Source organism: Notamacropus eugenii, chromosome 5 (assembly GCF_028372415.1).
Source record: "Notamacropus eugenii isolate mMacEug1 chromosome 5, mMacEug1.pri_v2, whole genome shotgun sequence".
Taxonomy (NCBI): Eukaryota; Metazoa; Chordata; class Mammalia; order Diprotodontia; family Macropodidae; genus Notamacropus; species Notamacropus eugenii.
The window spans coordinates 234,183,510-234,197,342 of record NC_092876.1 but is presented as its reverse complement, the minus strand read 5'-3'; the positions used below and the strand labels follow the sequence as shown (position 1 = coordinate 234,197,342).

General features: G+C 39.0%; 1 long non-coding RNA gene across 1 annotated transcript; it reads right to left on the bottom strand.

Annotated features, from left to right (window-relative positions):
* Positions 1 to 2,451: 2,451 nt before the first annotated feature.
* LOC140509105 (uncharacterized) lies at positions 2,452 to 12,403 on the bottom strand. The gene is made up of 4 exons (XR_011968571.1): positions 12,330 to 12,403; positions 10,283 to 10,349; positions 4,795 to 4,865; positions 2,452 to 2,717 (listed from the first exon to the last, which is right to left on the bottom strand). It is a non-coding gene; the product is annotated as an uncharacterized lncRNA (long non-coding RNA).
* Between the last annotated feature and the right edge of the window lie 1,430 nt (positions 12,404 to 13,833).

The following is a 13,833-nucleotide window of genomic DNA, read 5'->3' as shown; positions in this document are numbered from 1 at the left end:
CACATGCAAGGCAACACTTCAGCAGTGGCTTCCCAGGAAAACAAGGCCCTTAAAATCTACGTGACTATCTTGTCATGACAAATACGATAGCAGATTTCATCTTTGCAATATGGAAGGAGCTGTAAGATTTTGCTTTATCAGGATCTTTAAGGAAATAACATAATACATTGAAATCCAAAGATGGAACCATCAGTTCTCAACTTTTAAAATGGTTTACAATCCAAAAGATTCATTGATAAGCTGGTTGTTTAGAATTTAGCTGAGGGAAGGGAAAGCTTTGGTCAAGCAGTGGTTACGGCTATTAGCCTAGACTTCCTCATTACAGAACCTATGATAGAGCAAAGGGAATTTGAGAGCATGGGTGTGTGCATGGACAGGTACAGGCACAGAGCTTGGTAATGACTGTGCAGGCACTCCCTGAGAAGAGCATTATCGTTGGCCATGGCCTTGAGGTGGGTGGGGAGAAGAAGAAAGAAGACCTACCCTCTGGGTACACCTATGGGTGTGTAGAAGAACAGCTCAACCTTCCATAGAGGGTACGCCTAGGTGGAGCCCAGTCAGTATTTGGGCTAGATTACATAAGATTAGTTTGACTTTGTGAGGGCAGATCACTATCAACCTGGCATCTCCTGAAAGCTTGGTAAAAGTTGACTGTGCCAGGACTCAAAGGCAAGGCAGTGCCTGGGAGGGTGGGGGTGGGAAAAGGCTTCAGAGTAAATGATAATGGGTCATCATCCCACTCCTATTCCAATCATTCACCCCTTTTACTAACCCTCGTCTTGTAGCACGGGTCAAAAGTTTAAATGTGGATTCAGGGAAGTTTTAAAAGGAGAAAAGAAAGTCACAAAGCAGAAGTCTGGCATCTTCTAAGTGGGAGGGACTGATCTTTTGCCTTATAGTTAGGAGCATGGGGAGTTGATGGGATGATAAGGCTTTTCTCCTTATCTGCTAGGTCCCGTAATTATTTAGGTATGGGTCTGCTCAGTATCCCCTTTTGTCCTGATATTTTTACTGAATCCTATTCTCATCCCCTCTTTTTTCCTGACAACAAGTGGATGAATGTGACTTATTTCGACTTAAGTCACAATTATTAGGATATCTCATCCCATCCCCCCAATTTTGCTTTTAGGAGAAAAATATAAGGGGCTGGTACATTAAACTTAATTTTAAAATTTGTTGTGGTTGTGTTTGTCTTTTGTTGCCAGAGAAGACCATGCCATCAGAGAAATGATGACATGACTTGCACTTGACTTTGTTTTGAGTGAGGGAGGGCTGTGCAGGTCACCAGTCTCACTTCTCCTCCAGAGTCATCTTTGATCTGATATTCCTCAGGATGACTGGAGACGGGCACCGATGCGCTGGGAGACCTTGGGCCCTTTAGCCCAAGGTGTTTGCAGTTACTCACTTAGGGTGAGGCAATGCCCATTCATTGAATAGACCTGTTTAAGCAGTAGCCAGGGCATGGCCCCTTTAATAAGGTCAAGAAAAACAAAGACATCAGGCTGGGTGGGAAACAGCAACAGTTACTATTGATAATGACTCTAAAGCTAGGAGGGTCCAGGAGCCCTTGGCAGGGGCCCCTTGGAGTCCCAGTTTCAGTTCAAGGTTTTGGGAGAGGACAGAGGATAGGATAGGGGATAAAATTAATCATTAAGGCATTGAAAGAACAGCAAGGCATGGTAGATCAAGAACCACCTTCACAGCTAGGAAGACCTGGGTTCAAGTCCCATCTGACATGTACTTGGTATATTCATTTAATTTATAGTTCTAAAGAATTGTCTCCATCACTTTCTTAAGTCTAGGCAATCAACAAGACAATAAATTGAGTCCTGATTTTTAATATTTGTTGATTTCCAAGATATAAATACTTATATTGAAATTTTCATAATTAGCTGGGGAGTTTGAACTGGCTCGAATATACCCTGATAGGAAGGAAATCACTGGTCCAGTCCCCTACTCCAGCCCATCGCCCTTACTAAAAAGTAAGATCTTTGTTTCTCCTCCCCCAAACCTCAGTAGGATGGAAGCTCTTTGAGGGCATGCTTATCATTGAAATCATAGGTCTCTTTCCCTAATATTAAAAATTTTCAGGAAATTACATTCATCCATTCATTAATACAAGTATATTATATACAATATATTGTTAAAAGATATAGAAGCCAATCATGTTTTCATGAAATAATAAGGAGTGAAATTAGCAGAACCAAGAGAATGTCATATTCAGTAATGGCAATATGGTTTAAGTACAACTTTGAGTGAAGAAGTCATTTTGATTATTCTTAAGTAAACAAATTAACTATAAAGGACCTATGAAGGAAGATGCTATCTACATCAAGAGAAAGAACTGATAAATAGCAGTATGTATAGAATGATTTTATATATCAATATATACGTATAGAGAGACACATTTTTGTGTCTAATGGTCAGGGGAAGGATAACTTAATTATTTAAAAGGAATAGCAAGTTGTACATAATAGATTTGTAGTTTTGCGTGCAATCATCTTTTTATTATTCTCCTGTATTATGGAAATGCTTGGTTTTTTTCCATACACTAAAAATTAAATAAAATCTTTTAAAAAGAAAAAAGAGGCAATTGGGGCAAAGTTTCAAAAGGTCTTGGAATCTGAGGACCTCATGGTCATATTCTGGCTGTACTACTTGGTGTCTGTTTGACCTTGGGCAAGACACACCATCTCTGAGGTCCTTGGTTTCAACATCTGTAAAATAAGAGCATTGAATTAAATTACCTTTAAGGTTTCTTCTAACTCTAAACCCAAGGAGCAGATTCAATCAGAACCTTTTCTAGGAGCTTACAATCTAGTAAGGAGATAGGACTCAAAAAGCCAGAATGTAAAATAGGTCATGTAGAGTGGGTCATAGCAGTCTACTTCAGGAAAAGGACCTAGGAGCTCTGATACAAGATGGTAAGAAATCTGAGATTTGCCATGCCCCAAATAAAGCAGAAATTTAACAGTACCTGTTGGAGCTCTAAACAATTCTCTTAGACAAAACGTTGCGGAGAAGGTAATGGTGAAGGGAGTTTGTTCATCAGGGACCTCCTTATACCCAGGAAATTACAGGTTTAGTTCCCTGCCTCCTTTTCTAACTGAGATACTAAAAGCTCAGTAGAATGTCCTTAAGGGCACCAATAATTTTGGGTTTTGTATTTGGATGCTCAGAGCTTAGCACTGAATTGAAGTGAATTGAGCTGAATGGAGTAACAATTGAATTGAATGGAAAAAATACTGTATCTGAAGTCAGGAGGGAACTGTGTTCACATCCCAAGGCTGATGGTTATTAGATGTTTGATTACAGGTCAATTACTTAACCTCTAAGATTCAGTTTCTCAATCTGTGAAATGGAATAACACTAGCACCTATTTCACAGGTTTGGTGAGAAGATCAAATATTATGCAGTATGTAAAATACTTTGAAAACCTTCAAGCACTATATAAGAGTAAGGTCTAATCATGCTGGAAAATTAAATTATCACTCTACAAAATAATGAGAAGGAGTTAGTAGGAAAGAAAATTAGCGTGCTGAAAGCTTGACATAAGACCTAAGCTAATTCATCCCCAGAGCATTTATAGTTGAAATTGGAAAAAGGACAACAGACAAAAAATAGAAGATACTTGTCAGCATTTCTATAACAAAACTATTTTCATCATGGTATGACAATGAAACCCTGTTGTGCAAGATAGGGAAGTAAAAATGGCATTAAAAAAAATGAAGATGGAAAGAGGAATTGAAGCAGACCCAGAACACCCAGAAGAAAGCCATACTAAATAGAAGTATTGGAAAAATCAATTTTTGGGATATCTGAATGAGGATAAACTTCTAAGCATCTGCAGAATGATCACTGATCATATGATTATCAAGACCGTGCAATTAAAAGGCAACATAGGCTGTTGCCTCCTCAATTAATTGGCTAAGAAACCAACTTCAAAATGGTTAAATATCTTGCTTAAGAAAGCACAAATACAAAGTGGCAGAGTCAGGTTTGGTATCCAGGTCCTGTGACTCAGAATCCACCATGCTTTCCACTCTGCCATGCTTCCAGGGCAATCAATAGTTGCCATTTTATGTCTACTTTTTCTCTCTTTAGAAAATGATTTAAATCATAATGATCAAATGTGAATAACTTAACTATTTTCTGCAATGCAATGATCCAAGACAATTCTGAGGGACTTATGATGAAAAATGCTATCCATCACCAGAGAAAGAAGTGATGAAATCTGGACACAGATCGAAGAATATTTTTTTTTACTTTCTTTATTTTTCTTGGGGTTTTTGTCTTTTACAGCATGACTTAACATGGAAATATGTTTTGCATGACTGTGCAAGTATAACCTATATCAAATTGGAACTCAAACTTTGAAAAAAAGAATATTAATGAATACTAAAATTTTTGCATGTAATTGGGAAAAAATAAAATATTAAATTAAAAAAAGATTATCTACATCACTTTCATTGATATTGTTGATGAAAATAAGAGAAGCAAAAAGACATGCTGCCACAAATTATTTTCAATAGCAATTCCCATTTTCACAGTCACATAATTAAATGAAAGGTACAGAAGAATATAAGATCCTATTGTTAATTTTTGTTGATTTTTTAAAAGAGCATTTGATTCAACAGAGCAAAATTCATTTTTAAAGGCCATCTTCCATCTTTTCTCATGCATGTGTTAAGATCATACCAGATTCCTTGACAGATGGAACAAGAGAAATCATTTTGTTTAATGATCCTCTGATCATCGTCAATATCAAGGAAGTTATAAAAGAGAGATGTTTACCATGAGTGCTTGTCATGGACCATATCCAAGTAGAAGGATTCCCTGTAGGTGGTGAAGTCTTCCAGATGTTCCTGGAAACAACAGAGTATATAGTGCCTAAATATGCCACAGAACATCTGGCAGCATTAGAAGCTTAGGAAAGGGAGAAATAACAATCTTTATAAGCACTGCAGACTTATAAAATGATGTGAAATATTCATCAGATCATAGATTTAGACATGGAAGGGACTTTAGAGGCCATCTAGTCCAATCTCCTCCTTTTTCATATGAAAAAACTGAGACCCAAAGAGGCAAAGTGATTTGCCCAAGGACACACAGAATTTCTGTTGAATCCAGTCTTTTACTATAGGGTGATTTGAATCCATCACAAGATATCATAGCTGATTTGGGAGCAGAGAAATATCTTTCATCAATATCTTTCCAAATGGTAAGGAATGATTCCCTCCCAAGGACTGGATTTTTCTATAACTGGCTATCTTCTTGACTGCTAGAGTTCATACTCCTCACAGCAGTCTCCTACCTTGACTACCTTCCTCAAGAGTACCTTTTTTTTTCCTTTTAAAGGCCTCTGGGGGTGTGGTTCATCCTTCCACCAGTCAATGGCTAGCCTCCCTACATTTCCATCAAAGTTTATTAAAGAAATTCTTCACAACTCCAAAAGGAATAACAAGCATTAACGCTTCTTTACATTTCCTTTAAAATCTGGATGGCCTCAAGCCTCCAGCCTAACATCCAATAACAGGGGTGGGGAACCTGCAGCCATGAGGCCACATGTGGCCCTCTAGGTCCTCAGGTGCAGCCCTTTCATTGAATCCAAACTTCACAAAACAAATCCTTTTGGACCTATACTATCACTAACTGGGCTAGGGAAAAATCAGCTATTCTTTGATAAAAATCACCTCTATCTCCCACTACATACAGATAAAGAATTGAGGCTCAGAGAAGTTAAACAACAACCCTTTAGTAGCAGGGCCTTCTGGATTTAGTGTCCTATTATCTCAACCGTTATGCCAGATCTAATCAGTGAATGGAGTGATGGATTCAATGCAACAAACAAACGAACGAATGAATGGACAGACAGACAAATAAATAAATAGATGGATACATAGATAGATAGATAGATAGATAGATAGATAGATAGATAGATAGATAGATAGATAGATAGGTGATAGATAGACAGATAGATACATAGAAAAATAGAGAAAGAAAAAAGAAAAGAAGAAAAGAAAGAAAGGAAGGAAGAAAGAAAGAAAGAAAAAAGAAGGAAGAGGTAAGAGGATGACCTCCAACCAGCCCCAAACACTTCATTCCATCTAGGAGGCATCTGAATCCTTACCATCATCCCTCTTCTGTTGTCTACTTGTGGCTATCCAGGTTGCCACCAGGAAAATTTAACTAGATACACACTTGCTTTGTTCAGGTTACCTCTAAGATAAGTGGATGCCATCATGAAGGTCATATAAGTTGGCAACTAATAAATTGCTGTGCTTTCTGTAAGGCTATATTAGGATTCCTTTGAGTTAGATAGTATGTGATGATATTAATATAATCAATCACTTATTAAATTGTTTAACATGTGTCAGACACTGTGCTAGGCCCTGGAGATACAAAGGAAAGAAGTGATACAGTTCCTGCCCTCAAGGAGCTTTTATTCCAATGAGGGAAATATTTATCTTTATAAATATTACAGAACTGGTGAATGAGAGCTGAGCCCTTGTGAGCATGTGTGATGTGCTAGACATGAAGCAGTCCTCATGTACACCTGGACTATGAGCATGTGAGTATTTACTTTGATAACTGGTGAAGAAATAGACTTTGGATTGGCTGGTGAGCTGGAACTTGATTTGCATTCAAAAGATATTAACTAGCCAAAGCAATATTCTTTCAAATGTAGAGAAATCTTCACCCCAGTGGCTCTTCTAATCTTTTTCCTCTTCAAGTTCAAAATTCTAAACCTATTCCATATGAAATGGGGGTGGGAGGTGGAGTAGAGATGATGCATATGTTTTCTCAGCCTAATGCATTGAGGTATATGGGACAAGATCTATGCAGTTCTAGAGAGGCTCTCTGGGGATGTGTTGTGGTCTCAGAGTTATTGTGACGCTTAGAAAGTCATTTAAATCATCCCAGCCTCATTTTTCTCATTTATGGCACAGTGAATAGAGTGCTGGGCCTGGAGTCAGGAAGACTCATCTTCCTGAGTTCAAATCTGGCCTCGGACACTTACTAGCTATGTGATCCTGGGCAAGTCACTTAATCTCCATTGGCCTTAGTTTCTTCAACTGTAAAAAGAGCTGGAGAAGGAAATGTCAAACCACTCCAGTATCATTGCCAATAAAACCTCAAACGGGGTCACGAAGAGTCAGACATAACTGAGACTGACCAACAACAACATTCAAGTGAGGAGGTTAGAACTCTTTCAAGTCTCAGCATGGATAGGGAAAGTTGGTAGGCCCCACCTGGGCAGACTGGAAGCTGGGCACACATGGCCCTGCTCTGTCTTCTGTGCAGACACTATAGGGTGTCTGCTCTTTCTTGCCTTAGGTGAAATAATAGTGAAGATGGAACAGACTAGACCAGCGGTGGGGAATCTGTGGCCTTGAGGTCATATGTGGCCGTGTAGGTCCTCAAGTACCAAATTTGCTCTGTGAAGTTTGGATTCTGTCGAAGGGCTGCACTTGAGGACCTAGAGAGCCACATGTAGCCTCGAGGCCACAGGTTCCCCACCTCTGGACTAGGCTATTAACCTTGTGATCTTCAAAAGACTAGGAGAGCCACCAGAGGTCCTAGAGCTAGGGTCCGTGTGAGAGTTTGTAGACAGCTGATAGCCAAGTCCAAGTCAGGGGTTCAGGCTGAGAGGAGTATCAGGACCCAGCCCATTGATGGGCCAAGACTCCAGGTCCTATATCCTAGGAAGTAACTCCATCTCTCTGATATGCTGCATTTGGAAGTGACATGTCAGGGAGAGGGGGTAAGAAGCTTTAGAGCAGTTGCTTTAAATTTGAGCTCAATCTTCCTTTGGATTGAGGTAGTATAGAGTCTAGTTTGTACTTCTGTTCTTGCTGTTTCTTTTCAGCAAATATTCCTTTGTAAAAGCTAATTAATATTAATTGATTAAATTAGGCACTAATAACTAGGGCACTAATAATTGGATCAATCAATGATACTGAGAAGATACTAGTTGTAACTGCTCATTAATAAGGGAGATGAACACACTGGAATAGGGGTTCAAACTGATAGCATCAGAGAAGAACCTCAGCCATTCAGGGACACCCCAAGAATATTAAGGAGAAGCAGTAGCTCTGGGAACAAGACTTGCTAATGCATATGGGATTTGGGAGAATGTATTAGCAAGGACCCCAGCATACACAGGAAGGCCTGCTGTACAGTTTCTTAGATCTGCTTTTCTAAAAGGAAAACAACTTTTGATGGATTAACAATCATTTTAATCAAGCACATATATCATTCACTTAGTTTAGGGGAGAAAGTCAACACCTTGAACTTCAGAGAAAATACAGAGAAGAGATCAACAGACAGGGCTTCCAACTATCTGACGATAAGCAATATATATACTGCAGATCAATAGACATATCCAACTGTCTGACCATACATACTTAATTACCAGAGAGAGAAACATCAACATCTGGGTTTTCATAGCTAGAGGGGCTCTTTAGCTATTGCCCAGAGTCTCATCTGGCCAAATAAACACTTCCAATGAGTAAGCCCCAAAGTAAAACCTCACCTCAGAGTATTTATACACTTTTTAGAGCCAGAGGTCATCACAACCCTTGAGAACCAGTGCCTCATTAGAAATTAAGAAAAGGTGTGGGCCTCCCCTAATCAGACTTCCCTTAATAGGCAGGCCCATCAATGGATGGGGAAGATCTTTAACTCTCATAATTACCATTATAGAGAGTAAGTCTATAGCCTCATATATGATTATGTAAGTGTGTACAAAGTAGACACAAACTAAATATAATGTTGTTTGGGGGAGGAGGATACTATTAGCTAGAGAGAGTTGAGGTCAAGAAAAATATTATGGAGAAGTACTTGAGCTGAGTCTTGAAGAAAACCCAGTGATTCCAAGAGACAAAGGTGAGAAAAGAGTAAATTCTGGTCAGGAGGGAGAGACAATACAAAGGCATGGTGGTGAAAGATAGAATATCTGTATATGTAGCAGCAAGTAGTAGGCCAGAATGATTGTGGTATTAGGGGACAAGATTGGAGGTCTCTTGTATTGTAGTATGAGTATTAAGTAAAGCTTACTACATGTAGTTGTTTCTAGAGGCATGCCATGTTACAATAGAAAGGACACTGGAGGTAGGAGACCTGAGGTCAAGTCCCAGCTCTGTCACTACATAATCTTAGACATGGACCTTGGTTTTCCTCATCTGGAAAATAAGAGCATGGGACTAGATGACCCCTAAGGGCATTTTTAGTTATAGCCATCTGTGAGCCTATCAAGCCTATGTTCTAGCTGAATCCATACAATAACATGCCATGTTACAATGAATAGTACTATATATGTGCCTGCATCCAAAATCTGCTTTCTCTTAAGTTGATTTGAACCCAGTCAACTGCCAGTCTTGGAAATGTCAAAAAAAAATATTGGCAATCTTGTTTTTTTTGCAAAACTATCTACAGGAAAGATCGCTCATTAACTCATTAACACATTAATTCATGATCCTTTGTCTTTTCAAGATGGAGTTAAGTAAAGGTTGAATAAACTTTTTGAAAAGGTTGATAGTAAGTATTTGGCCTCCTCAAAATATGAGTCAGAATTTGGCCTAAGGATGTCTTGGCTCTGAATGAAATGGCCACAAAGACACTAAAGATGAGTAGTCCTGAAGCCATTTTATTTAAGAAAGAAACCTATGTAAAAAAAAATCAAACAAGGCTTATCATGTCACTAAGCCTACCTTCAATCTGATAAACATTGATTAAGTGCCTACTGTGTGCCAGGCAATGTGCTAAGTGCTGGGGGATCAAAAAGAGGCAAAACCCTCAAGAAGCTTACAATGAAATGGAGGAGACAACATGAAAATAAATATATACAAAGCAAGTTATATACAAGATAAAGAGAAAATAACAGAGGGAAGGCACTGTGTACGGCCCAGGCAATATTCACAGCACCAAGGGCAACCATGAATATGCCTGCATAATTCTGAATCACAAAGTATAACAGACTCTCCATATAGAAGGCAGAAGAAAAATATTTATTCAGACCCCAGAAAGTGGAATCCCCAAACCAGAAAGCCAAACTGGTCATACTAACCAAGAAGTCAATACACATTAACACTGCAGTGGACAAAATCATTCCCCATTCCCAACCCCCTACCCCCTCAACTTCCTCATACCTCTGCTCCATGCTACCTGTTCCACCCATTCAGCAAGCTCTTTCTACTACATGTGACTTAGTCTTCCATGTGATTTAAGCAGGTCACATTGGCTTATTAATGAATGGGAAAGATCTTCCCATTTAAATTACCATTACATACTGGAATCCAGAGTGGTTAGGGAAAGCTTCCTGTAGAAGGTGGGATTTCAGTTGGGACCTAAAGGAAATCAAGGAGTTAGTAATCAGAGAGGAGGAAGGAGAGCATTCTAGGCATGGGGACAGCGTTAAAGAATGCCTGGAGAGTCTTTTCATGGAACAGCCAGGAGGCCAGCATCACTGGATTGAAGAGTACACATTGGAAAGCACATGGCTAGTAGGTAGGTTTTAGGATCATTGATTTTAAAATGGCCTTAGAGGCCATTTAACCTAAACCCTTTCATTTCACAGATGAGGAAACTGAAGACCAGGGAAGTGAAAGACTTGCCTAAGGTAAAATAATTGGTAAATGACACAGGTGGAATTTGAACCCAAGTCTTCTGACACAAATCCAGTGGTCTTCCCCTGTACCATGCCATCTCTTTGTTCTGGTCTCAGCTATACCACAAGTTCTTCCCATGAATAAGTAGTAACATTTGGGAAAGCACATTGAGCTAGAAATTTAATTGAATACCAAATCATGACTGTCATTAAACATAGCTGTACTTATACTCAAATGAAGTGTCTTGTCTTTGTCCTCTCTTCTTCCTCTTCTATTTTCTATAAAAGTGGAGTCTAGGTTACATACATACATTGGCATTTAATTCAGTACAACTTTGTTATGATCCTGTTAAGCAACAGGCAGTATTAAATTCTGGGAACATAAAGATGAATGACATTGTCCTTGTCCTCACGGATACAGTACTTCGAAGTTTCTCATACCCCCTGAATGAATGCTTACATATACTGCATAGATTTTATAAACACAAAAAGAAAAAATTTGCTACGTAGAATAATCTTCATAGAATTTCTCTAGTTCATTGGCTGCGATAGATATTGATACATAAGAGACAATCATCTTTCCAGTGGTCCCCATGCCAATATTTGTCAGGAGTAGCTCAAAATCTGATAGATCAAATGTTCCAAGAAATAATGTTTGTTGTTGCTTTTGGTCCAAGGTGAAACCAACTATACCAATGCCTTTATTAAATTCTTTCAAGAGAACCTATAAGTCATCCATTTATTTGGCTTGAGTTCTTAGCTTTTTTTGTGCTTGAAAAATCAGCAGTTGCTTACATGAACTGAAGCTGAGTGAAGTGAGCAGAACCAGAACATTTTACACAGTGACAGCAACATTGTGCGATGATTAACTTTGATAGACTTCTCTTTGCTTAGCAATGCAAGGATCTAAGACAACTTCAAATAACTCATGATGGAAAATGCTATCCAAATCCAGAAAAAGAACTATGGAGTCTATATAGGTAAGGAGGTGTGTGTGTTTGTCCTTTGTTGCCAAAGAAGACCATGCCATCAGAGAAATAATGACGTGACTTGCACTTGACTTTGTTTTGAGTGAGGGAGGGCTGTGCAGGTCACCAGCCTCACTTCTCCTCCAGAGCCATCTGAATCCAGTAACCAGATATTCATCAGGATAACTGGAGATGACCCAGGATGAGGCAGTTGGGGTTAAGTGACTTGCCCAAGGTCACACAGCCAGTGTCAAGTGTCTGAGGTGAGATTTGAACTCAGGTCCTCTTGATTCCTGCACTGATGCTCTATCCACTGCACCACCTAGCTGCCCCACTATGGAGTCTAAATGCAGAACAAAGCATATTATTTGGTCTCTTTTTGGGGCAAGGGGTTGTTTCTTTTATCTTGTGGTTTCTTTCACTGGTTCTAACTCTTCTTTACAACATGACTAATGTGGAAATATATTCAATATGAATATATATGTAGAGCCTGTATCATATTGCACACCATCTTGAAGTGGGGGAAGGAGAGGAATGAGGAGAAAATTTGGAACTCAAAATCTTATGGAAGTGAATGGTGAAAACTAAAAATAAATTAATTAAATTTTTTTAAATCAGCAAATGCTACAAATTAGTTTGATTTATTGTGTTGTTGATTTTCTACACTTAAGAAAATGATGAAAGAAATATTAATAAAGTGGATTAAACTTATGGGTATTCCCCCCACCCAAGGCCAGTTGTTAAACATTTACCAACACATCCCTGTCTTGGGTATCCTGCTATGTGACTGAGTGCTGCTTGACTTTTCTGTGTCCATTCTCCAGCAGAAAATGCAGTTTCTGTGTGGTGCAAACTTAGAAAACGTTAGGGAGATCAGTATTAGATAAAAAGTTTAATGTTTAAAATGGTCATTCCTTGGAGGAGGGACCAGGTGTTGCTCCTTGATCTTTTGCCCTAGTTCCCCACCATTAAGAGGTCTGTTTGCTGTAGTTACTCAGTAACTGCCGTTAACAGGCTGATTTTGAGTCTGTGACCTTTAGGACCAAGGTCAGAGACTCTCCTCAAGCTATCACCATGAGTTAACCTAAAGTACTTTCATTGTGAACTCATATGGGAACTCAGCTCTCTGGAGATTCTGGATTACCAAAAGAAAACCTCAGAGGGCTCATCTCCTTCGATTGTTCTGAGAAACTGGAGACCACACCTCACTTTGGCTTTCCACGAGGACTCTTACAGGAATGTAGGCCTGGCCACTCCTTTTAAAAACCCAAATGCCTCCAAGATGTATCAGCCCACTGATAGGTTAGCTCTTGCTTTCACCAAAGAAGAATGTTCTTCCTCCAAGCTCTTCAGTCAACAACAACTAGTTTCATATCTGAAGTTTTAGCTCCAACCTTAAAAAACAATTGAAAATTGTAGTAATCATGGGACTCTGTCTTTTGAAGAATCAAAATCACTTTCTATTTACAGCTCTTGCTTATCCTCACATTATCCTCAGGAAGCAAGGGGGATAGTTATTTATTCCCATTTTGCAGATGGAAATATGGAGGTCAAAGAGATTCATTGACCAGGTCAAAGTCAGACATACACAGATCCTCAAAGAAATCAGAGATTGACTCAAAGCGTCCTTATGTGCAGGATAAGTACTAGCTGTCATCGTTTCCGTTGCCAGGCATTTAGTTGGCAGATGGGGTCAGGCCCATGGCAAAATTGTCAAATAAGTCAGGTATTCGTGGCCCTTTCACTGCTTCTCTCTCCCCTTCCAATTTTCCATTTCTCTCCAGAAGATCATGTACTCAATGTGTTATAGTGGAAAGAGTGCTGGGTTCAGAATGAGATAACATAGGTTCAAATTCTTTTTTTTTTAAATTAATTAATTTTATTTATTTTCAGTGTTCTACAATCACTACCATATAACTTAGATTATTATTTTTCTCTCCCTCCCTCCTCCCTCCCTCCCCAAGACAGCATACAATTTTGTGTAGGTTCTACACATACATTCCTACTAAATATATTTTCACTATAGTCATGCTGTGCTGAAGAATTAAAATGAGTGGGAGAAATCATCTAACCAAAATGCAACACACACACACACACACACACACACACACACACACACACACACAAAATGATCTGCTACATTCTGTGATTGAATTACATAGTTCTTTTTCTGCATGTGGAAGGCATTTTGCCTTAGAAGACCATTGGGGATTTTTTTTTAAGTCCTTGCATTGCAGTGAAGTTCCAAGTCTACCA